Source organism: Suricata suricatta, chromosome 1, assembly GCF_006229205.1.
Source record: "Suricata suricatta isolate VVHF042 chromosome 1, meerkat_22Aug2017_6uvM2_HiC, whole genome shotgun sequence".
Classification (NCBI taxonomy): domain Eukaryota; kingdom Metazoa; phylum Chordata; class Mammalia; order Carnivora; family Herpestidae; genus Suricata; species Suricata suricatta.
The window spans coordinates 82,083,907-82,093,785 of record NC_043700.1 but is presented as its reverse complement, the minus strand read 5'-3'; the positions used below and the strand labels follow the sequence as shown (position 1 = coordinate 82,093,785).

Below are 9,879 nucleotides of genomic sequence, written 5' to 3'. Positions count from 1 at the left end.
GAGAAGTGTCTGTTTATGTCTTCTGCCCATTTCTTCACTGGATTATTCATTTTTCGGGTGTGGAGTTTGGTGAGTTCCTTGTAGATTTTGGATACTAGCCCTTTATCTGATATGTCATTTGCAACTATCTTTTCCCATGCCGTTGGTTGCCTATTTTTAATGTCAAGTCTAAGAACTCTTTGTCTAGCCATAGATCTTAAAGATTTTCTCCTATTTTTTTCTAAAAATGTTATAATTGTATATTTTACACTTAAGTCTGTGATCTATCTCGAGTTGGTTCTTATATAAGGTGTAAGGTGGATCAAGGTTCATTTTTTTGCCCATGGCTATCCAATCATTCTACTATCATTTCCTGAAAAGGCTCCCTTTCCTCTATTGACTTAGTTCTGCATCTTTGTCAGAAATCAGTTGGCATATTTACATGGGTTTTATTCTGGATTCATCATGTTGTTCCTTTAGTCAATTGTCTACTTTCTACCAGTCTGCACAGTCTTGATTACTATAGCTACATGAGAAGTCTTAAAATTGGACAGACTGATTCATCCCACTCTATTCTTTTTCAAAATTGCTTTAGTTCTTCTAACTTCTTTGCCTTTTCTCATAAACTATAACCTTATCTATATCTAAAAAAGTAAGTCTCAATGAGATTTTGATAGGAATTGCATTAAATTTTTCTATCAGTTTGGGAAGAATGATCATCTTTGCTATGCCCAGTTTTCCAATCCATGAACATATGCCTCTCCATTTATTTGGTTTTTTCTGATTTTGTTCATCAGCTTTGCGTAGCTTTCAGCATACAAAATCCTGTACATGTGTTGTTAGATTTACACTTAAGTATTACTTTTTTTAAGTATGACTAGGCAGCTGCAAATGGTACAGTATTTTTAATTTCAGTGTCTACATATTCATTGCTGGCATATAGAAACATAATTGATATTTGCACATTTACACTGTATCATGTGAATGTGTTAAACTCATTTATTAATTCTAGGAGGATTTTTCTTGATATCTTAGGATCAAGAAAATCATATTGTTTGCAAATAGGAATGATTTTATTTCTTTCTTTGCATCTGTATGCCTATTATTTCTTTTTCCTCTCTTATTGTCCTGGCTGAAATTTCTAGTACTATAATTAAATAAGAGTGGTGAAAGTGAGTATCTTTGCCTTGTTCCCAATACTGGGGAGTGTTACGGGCCAAAATTGTGCCCCTCTCAATTCCTATACTAAATTTCTAACCCTCAGAACCTCAGAATGTGACTTTGTGTGGAGACAGCGTCTTTAAATTTGTAAATAAATTAAATGAGATAGTTAGGATGGGCCCTAATCCAACATGACTAACATCCTTATTAGGAGAGATCAGGACAATGGGCGCCTGGGTGGCTCAGTCGGTTACATGTACAACTTTGCCTAAGGTCACGATCTCACAGTTCATTAATTCAAGCCCTGTGTTGGGCTCTGTCATGACAGCTCAGAGCCTAGAGCTTGCTTCAAATTCTGTGTCTCCCTCTTTCTCTGCCCCACTCCCATGCATGCTCTGTCTCTCTCTCAAAAATAAACATTAGAAAAAAAATTTTTAAGAGATTAGGATACAGACTCATAGAGGGAAAACTGTCAAGATATCACAGAAGATGGACATCTGCAAGCCAAGGAGAGAACCCTCATAAGAAACCACCCTTGTGAACACTTTCCTATAGCTTCTAGAATTGTGAGAAAATAAGTTTCTGTTGTTTAAGTCCCTGAGTCTGGTACTTTGTTATGACAGTCTAGCAAACTAATAGAGGGGTAAAGCATGCATGCACTGTTTCACCATTATGTATAATGTTAGCTGTAGGTTTTTTGTGGATGTTCTTTATCAACTTGAGGGAGTTCTCACCTATTCCTATTTTTCTGAGAATTTTTATTATGAATGGGTGTTAAATTTTGTGAAATGCTCTTTCTGCATCAATTAATGTAATTGTGTGATTTTCTTCTTTAGCCTGTTAACATAGATTATATTTAATTCATTTTCAAATACTGAACCAGACTTGCATCTCTAGAATAAATAAATCTTTGGCTATATTGTCTATATTGCTGAAATCTATTTGCTAATATTTGGGTAAGAGGTTTTGTTTCTATAGAAGAATGAAACTGGACCACTGTTTTATACCATACACAAAAAATAAATTCAAAACGGATGAAAGATCTGAATGTAAGATAGGAAACCATCAAAATTATGGAGGAGAACACAGGCAGCACCTCTTTGACCTCAACCATAGCACCTTCTCACTAGACACATCTTTGGAGACAAGGAAAACAAAAGCAAAAATGACTACTGGGGCCTCATCAAGATAAAAACTTACTTCTGCACAGTAAAGGAAACAATCAACAAAACTAAAAGGCAACCTACAGAATGAGAGAAGATATTTGCAAATGACATATTGGATAAAGAGTTAGTACCCAAAATATATAAAGAGTTTATCAAACTCAATACCCAAAAAACAAATAATCCAGTTTAGAAATGGGCAGAAGACATGAGTAGACATTTTTCCAAATAAGACATTCAGATGGCTAACAGACACATGAAAATATGCTCAACATCACTCATCATTGGGGAAATGCAAATCAAAACTACAACGATACATCACCTCACACTTGTCAGAATGGCTAAAATTAATAGCACAGGAAGCAACAGGTGTTGCTGAGAATGTGGAGAAAGGGGAACCCTCTTACAATATTGGTAGAAATGCAAACTTATGCAACCACTCTGGAAAACCATATGGAGGTTCCTCAAAAAGTTAAAAAAGAAGTACCCTATGACCTAGCAATTGCACTACTAGGTATTTACCCAAAGGATAAAAAAATACAGCTTTGAAGGAACACATGCACGTCAATGTTTATAGCAGCATTATCAACAATAGCCAAACTATGGAAAGTGCCCATTCACCGACTGATGAATAGATACAGAAGATGTGGTGTATATATGCAATGGAATATTAGCCATCAAAAAGAATGAAATCTTCCCATTTACAGTGACATTTATGGAGCTAGAGTATATTATCCTAAGCAAAATAAGTCAGAGAAAGATGGTATTTACAGTATTATTTCACTCATATGTGGAATTTAAGAAACAAAACAGATGAACATAGGGGAAGAGAAAAAAAAGAAAGGAAGCAAACCATGAGACTCTTACTGATAGAGAACAAGCTGAGGGTTGATGGAGGGAAGTGAGTGGGGGGTGGGCTAAATGGGCAGTGGGTATTAAAGAGGGCACTTCTTATGATGAATACTGGATGTTATATGTAAGTGATGAATCACTAAATTTTACTCCTGAAACCAATATTATACTGCACATCAACTAACTAGAATTTAAATAAAATTTAAAAAAAAAAAGAGGTTTGTATCTATATTCATTTGGGATATGGGTCTGTACTCTTTTTTTGTACTGTCTTTACCTGGTTCTGGTATAAGGTAATACTAGCTTCATAAAATGAATCTCAAAACAAAATGCACAAAATTAAAAATAAAAAAAGAGGGGCACCTGAGTAGCTCAGTCAGGTAAGTGTCCAATCCTTGATTTCAGCTCAGGTCTTGATCTCACCATCATCATTTGTGAGATCAAATCCCAAGTAGGGCTTTGTGCTGACAGCTCAGACCCTGCTTATGATTCTCTCTCTCCCTCTCTCTGCCCTCACCTGCTCAAGCAATTGCTCCTGTGCATTCTCTCTCCCTAGCCCTCTCTCTCTTGTTCTCTCTCCAAATAAATAAACACTTAAAAAAAAAAGAAATTGCATAAAATTGCTTTCCTTTTTTTTTTTTAGAGAGAGAGAAAGCTCATGAGTGGGGAGAGGGGCAGACAGAGAGAGAGAGAGAGAGAGAGAAAGGGAAAGAGAGAGAGAAAAAATATCAAGCAGGCTCCACAGTCAACAGACTGAGCCATCCAGGTGCCCAGTGTTCATTCATTTTTAAATGTTTGGTAGAATTCTCCAGTGAAATTATCCAGGTTTGGAGATTTCTTTCCTGGAAGTACTTACATTATAAATTTAACTTCCTTAATAGTTACAGAGGGAAAAAATAGTTACAGAGTATTCATATTATCTATTTCAGATTGAATGAACTGTGATCGTTTGTGTTTTGCAAGGAATGATCCATTCCATCTACATCATTAAATTTGTATTTGTAGAGTTTTACCTATTCCTCTCTCCTTATTCTATTTATTTTTAAACATGACGATGTATTTAATTTTATTCCAAACTAGAAGAGTTTTTTCTTATAGTTAGAACTAAAACATACTTGTAGTAAAAAAAAAAAAAAATCATATAATAGAGAATAGAACCCCAAATAGGAAGCAAATCTAACCAATCAAGACTGTTAACATTGTAGTAAAGAACTTTTCAGGTATCAATCTATCCATTGTCTATCTACGCACAAACCTACACATGTATATTTAGATACACATTTTTATATAAATGGAGTAATTACTATGCATAATCATCCGCAATCACCTCTTTCATTCAGCATGTGTGATATAAATCTTTCTATGCTGATGTAGATCTGTATGTTCATTTATAATGACAAGACATTTTATGGTGTAAGTGTATCATAATTTACTTAGCTTAATCTGCTATTTTAGTTAGAAATTAGACTAAATTGTTTCTAGTGTTTTAATTCTATAAATTATAAAATTTAACTTAATTATAGAATTTAATTCTATAAACAACTATGGTGAACATCCTTGTACATATCTATTTTACCACATCTGTGTGATTAACTCCTTAGAATTATGTCCTAAGAGAAAGATGGCTGGTGTGTTAATTTAAAATTGTGATTCATAGGGTCAAACCACATCCCACAAAAATGCATTATTCCACCATCACACTGGAAACACAGGATATTATCACTCTCTTTTTCCCCTCTTTGTCAATATGGTGTGTGAAAAAGGATCAGAATTGTTTTTGGTAGTAGTTATTGTTTTGCTTCTTTAATTCCAGATGAGGTTGATGTGCTCATGGTTTTATGTCTTGTCACTTGTATTTCTTTTGGAGCCACCTAGAAGAGTTAGGTTTTAAATAAATGTTTTTTCTGACACTCTGGAGGGTTAATTTTAAGAATATGGAAAATAAGATCGTAGGGCACCTGGATAGGTCAGTAGATTAAGCATGTGACTTTGACTCAGGTCATGACCTCATGGCTCCTGAGTTCAATCCCCAAAGTGGGCTCTCTGCTATCAGCACAGACCCCACTTCAGATCCTCTATTCTGCTTTCTCTCTGCTTCTCTCTCTCTCTCTCTCAAATATAAATAAGCATTAAAAGAAAGTTGAGCGGTGATAAAAAAACATTTCTAAAAAAATAAAAAAGAAAAAACTCAGCTTTAATACCTGTCCCAAATGCCATGGCAGTGTGATAATTACTGATAATTGTTATTTCCTTCATTAAAAAAATAATAATAAAAGCCCAGTTGGGGATATATGATGGAAATGGTTGCACAATAACACCAATATATTTAATGCTACTGAAATGTACACTTAAAAACGGCTAATGTAAAGTTCATATTCTGTATATTTTATCAGAATTAAACCATAATCTAGTTGGTAAATGACAGATACAGACACAGACACATAGATACAGATGTTTAGATATACATACACATACATAAGAATTTATATATACTCATATAAAATAAATTTTACTTTATTAGTTTACAATGGAAGGGTTGGTTCTCAATGTACTCTCCTCAAAAGGAAAAAAATGAGTAAAGAAAACATGTCTAATATCTCACTTTTCTTTTCAATACTCTAAGAAACGTGCTTCTTAAAAGATTACGTCTATTTTTATTTTGAGGCTTATAAAATAGAAAGTCTTGTCATGAATCAATTGGACAGAAAGTCAAAGGCACATTAGAGAAACATGAATAAATTATATCCTCATCCTAAAGACTGCTTATATTGCTGGAAATTTACTTCAGAGAAGAAAGTTATTTTATATCAAACTTTTGGGATGACAAGGCTTTTTAAATTCCATTTATGCTTCTTTTCTGGGTCAAAAGACTTAGAGGTCCTCTTCCTGGTACTTGCTGATTTTTTTTTTTTTGTAATTTCATCTGGTATTTTGCCCATATTTCACTATTCTCTGTCATTTTCCTTATCATGGACTGATATTTCCTCAGATCCTGTGACACAGTTCCCGTGGCCAGATCATTAAGTCATCACCCATTAACTGGCACTTCCCATTAGCCCAGGAAACCACGGTCAAAGTCTAGAAAAGTCTGGAAAAGGAGCTAAGACCTCTCCCAGCCCTTAGGCCCCTGGAGCCCAGGTCTTCCTGTCACCTCTCTGCTCTCTTCACACATACACAGGGTTTTTCCATAATGCTTGGATTCAGAAAGAAAAGACTCCCGTGGTTATGAAGAGGAGAAATGAAAGTGGAGAGTTTCCAGCAATCCCTATCAAAAGAACACCAGCATTCATCACAGAGCTAGAACAAATTATCCTAAAATTTCTATGGAACCAGAAAAGACCGCAAGTAGCCATCCTGAAAAAGAAAACCGAAGCTGGAGGCTTCATAATCCTGGACTTCCAGGTAGATTACAAAACCATGATCATCAAAACAGTATGGTACGGGCACAAAAACAGATGTTCAGATCAGTGGAACAGAATAGAAAACCCAGAAATGGACCCACAAATGTATGCCCAACTAATCTTTGACAGAGCAGGAAAGACTATCCAATGGAATAAAGATATTCTCTTCAGCAAATGGTGCTGGGAAAAGTGGACAGTGACATACAGAAAAATGAACCTAGACCACTTTCTTATACCATACACAAAAATAAACTCAAAATGGATGAAAGACTTAAATGTTAAGACAAGAAGCCATCAAAATCCTAGATGAGAAAGCAAGCAAAAACCTTTGTCCTCGGCTGCAGCAACACATCTCCGGAGGGAAAGGAAACAAAAGCAAGAATAAACTATTGGGACCTCATCAAAATAAAAAGCTTCTGCACAATGAAGGAAACAATAAGCAAAACTAAAAGGCAACTGACAGAATAGGAGAAGATATTTGCCAATGACATTTAGATAAAGGGTTAGTATCCAAAATCTATAAAGAACTTATCAAACTCAACACCCAAAAAACAAATAATCCAGTGAAGAAATGGGCTAAAGACATAGACACTTCTCCAAAGAAGACATCCAGTTGGCCAACAGACACATGAAATAATGCTCAATGTCACTCATCATCAGGGAAATACAAATCAAAACCACAATGAGATAGCACTTCACTCCAGTCAGAATGGCTAAAGTTCACAATTCAGACAACAATGGATGTTGGCAAGGATGCAGAAAAGGAGGATCTCTTTTGCACTGTTGGTGGGAATGCAAACTTGTGCGGTTGCTGGGGAAAACAGTATGAAAGTTCCTCAAAAAATTAAAAATAGAACTACCCTATGATCCAGCAATTGCACTACTAGGTATTTACGCCAGGAATAAAGGTGTGCTATTTCGAAGGGGCACATACACTCCAATGTTTACAGCAGCGCTATCCACAACAGCCAAAGTACGGAAAGAGCCCAAATGTCCATCGATGGATGAATAGATAAGGATTTTATATATATATATATACATATATATATATATATATATATATATATATGTATATATATATATGGACACACACAACGGAGTATTACTCGGAAATCAAAAAGAATGAAACCTTGCCATTCGCAACTACATGGATGAAACTAGAGGGTATTATGCTAAGCCAAATTAGTCAGAGAAAGACAAATATCATATTATTTCACTCATATGAGAAATTTAAAATACTAAACAGATGAATATAAGGGAAGAGAAGCAAAAATAATATAAAAACAGGGAGGGGGCAAAACATAAGAGACTCTTAAACATAGAGAACAAACAGAGGGTTGCTGGAGGGGTTGTGGGAGGGGGGATGGGCTAAATGGGTAAAGAGCATTAAGAAATCTACTCCTGAAATCATTGTTGCACTATGTGCTAACTAACTTGGATGTAAAGAAAGTGGAGAGTTTCCTGTTCATGCTGTTTGCATAGAAGGTGCTGCCTTCAGCTAGGAAGCCACGGGGAGATCACAGGATCTGATTCCATTGAAACTGCATCCCCTTACAACACCTTCTCCACCCAGCCAGATGTTTTGTGTTCTATATGCTATGTTTTTAAATGTGTTTTATGTTTAAGAACATAAATCAGATATTGTTTCTTTGTTGCTTAGCCTCCAAGGGCTTTCTATTACTCTTAGAATAATATCCAAACTCTTTATATGACAATTGTGATCTGGCTCTCATCACATTGGCTCCTTCTGTCCCTCAAAGTCATTGATTCTCCCACCCCAACGCCATTACCCAGGCAGTTTCCTGCGGAAGCTCTTCCCACATGGGGGCTCATTCTCATCCTTCAGTCTCAAATCAAATGTTACTTTCTATCACTTGGTCTTACTTTCTGCATGGCATTGACCATACTGTGTAATTGTCCCATTTATTTCGCTGGCCTCTTCTCTGTGTCTTTTCCCTGAACTAGAATGTAAACTCCATAAGGCCCTGTTGTCTGTCTTGTTCACTGTTGTATGCCCAGCGCCTAGCACAGCCTGGAGTAAGGGGTGCCCAGTATATGTGTGTGTGGATGAACAAATGAATGAGAGCTTAAAAATCCCTGTACCCCCTGCCCAAATCATAGTGCCATGAAACTGAGCATACCACGTTGTAGGAAAAGTAGTAACATGCAACCCAACAATTTACAGCCTGAAGTTTGTTCTTGGAGAAAAAGGCAAATGCTCAATGTGCTAAGAATTACAGTTAAGAAGTTGTCTCGGTCCCATCCCCAAAAGAGATAAAATTGGGGTAAATTTACCATTTGAAAAGAGAGCACACAATGGCTAGTACCCACATCTTCCAGGTATTGAAAAGAGCAGGTGCTTGCTAAATCTCCATCTAGGGTGTATCCTTTGCAAGACATGACTGGAACACAGAGATGTTAGGAAACGTAAGCTCCTTGCAGGCCTGAGTGGGGAGGACCGGGCCTCGCCCCGCTTCTGCTGCCATTGAGCGGCCACAAGACCCACCGGGACTCGCCCGCCAGGTGCAAGGGCCGGTGCGTGGCGACCCCGCCCGCGGTGGATCCAGTTGAGTCCCGCCAAACGGTGCGCGCCCTCAGGTGTGTAGGACAAGGAAGAGGCGCTGGAGCCGTGGGTGGTGTGTCAGTGTGGACGCGCCCACAGGGTGCCTACTTTGTGCCCGTCTCCGTCCCAGCTGGAGTTCGCCTCCGAGGTGCGGGAGAAGGTGCGCGAGGCCCGGGCGGGGTCCGGCAGAGAGCAAGGTGCTGCGGGGTACCGCTGAGCACCGCGACCTGAGGGCCGGGGACCTGGAGGAGAACCAGCTGCTGCAAGAGCTGCCTTTAGCGAGGCTGTGGCAGGAAGGGCCTGAGCAGAGGCAGCGGCAGGTGGAGGAGAATGCAGGCTCAAGGAGCAGGAAGTGCTGCAGCTGCAGGAGGAGGCAAAAAATTGCATCACCCAAGACAACCTGCAGGTAGGGTGGAAGGAGCCTTGGACTCCCAGCAGAGCCACAACTAGGCCATCACCAGAGAAGGGCTCGTGGTCACGTTCCAGCACAAGGGCTCTTAAGCGGCCAATGAGGACCTTACCCACACAGGGCCCATGTGTGTATGTGGGTCAGAGGGTTGGCCTTGATATGGAATAAACCGGCTGATGTTTCTTATGAAGAAGGAAGCTCAACCTATTCCCGTGCGGCCCTCACATTCTGGCCTCTGCACCCTCTATTTGGTCAGCAACTTCCACACACAGTATTCTGTTCCGTACGCATGTACAACTCAGCAAAGCACCAGACCTTAGAGGTTTCCATCTCGCGAGGAACAGAATGGAT

At 38.3% G+C, this 9,879-nt stretch overlaps 1 pseudogene; it reads left to right on the top strand.

The window, feature by feature from the left end:
• The first annotated feature begins 8,872 nt into the window (after positions 1 to 8,872).
• On the top strand, positions 8,873 to 9,620 carry LOC115301265 (annotated as a pseudogene).
• Positions 9,621 to 9,879: the final 259 nt, after the last annotated feature.